This window comes from Dendrobates tinctorius, unplaced genomic scaffold, assembly GCF_039654945.1.
Source record: "Dendrobates tinctorius isolate UK_male_01 unplaced genomic scaffold, ASM3965494v1 ptg000070l, whole genome shotgun sequence".
In the NCBI taxonomy this organism is placed as follows: domain Eukaryota; kingdom Metazoa; phylum Chordata; class Amphibia; order Anura; family Dendrobatidae; genus Dendrobates; species Dendrobates tinctorius.
Genome location: NW_027361738.1, coordinates 19,659,432 through 19,660,000, shown reverse-complemented (window position 1 = coordinate 19,660,000; position 569 = coordinate 19,659,432). Strand labels below are relative to the sequence as shown.

The window sequence follows — 569 nt, the reverse complement described above, 5'->3', positions numbered from 1 at the left end:
AAGAATGTTGGAATTTTCCTTTTTTTTTTTTTTTTTTTTTAAATCTTCATTTCCATTCCTCCTTCATTTTCTCATTGCATGCATTCCCACCAGTCGTGCCTTTGAAGCCACTTAAAAAGGAAAACCTTCCCCATTCTTGAACACAAACTACTAGTGAAACTGTTGTTGTTGTTATTTTTATAGGAGAAAAAAAAAACTTATTTTTTTTTTATTATTATTTGAAACTCCGGTTTTTTCCATTCCAGCAGCTGCATCTCTTTCTTTATAATTCGCTGAGATACAAAGTAACATTTATTTATTTATTGATCCATGTTTGTAAAAAAAAAAAGCATACAAAAACAAAAAAAAAAAAAAAGAACAAAGTAATGCAGCAAGATCAGGAGTCTGCTGCATTCATATTTTTATGGTTGTTTTGTAAATATCATTGTATATTATTTGTCTGCAATAAATAAATATGGATGAATTGCAGTTTGGTCTGTATTGAAGGTATATGTCATGATGAAGAAAAATATGTTTTTATTAGATTTTTTTTTCATTTAAGAGATATAATAAATAGTAACTATCTTAAA

At 26.7% G+C, this 569-nt stretch overlaps 1 protein-coding gene across 1 annotated transcript in view; it reads left to right on the top strand.

Moving 5' to 3' along the window:
• TWIST1 (twist family bHLH transcription factor 1) overlaps positions 1–569 on the top strand; it is a 3,929-nt gene extending 3,360 nt beyond the window's left edge. The window contains exon 2 of the mRNA XM_073582274.1: positions 1–569. This exon is cut by the window's left edge and continues 264 nt beyond it. The gene's annotated coding sequence lies outside the window, so the exon portion shown is untranslated.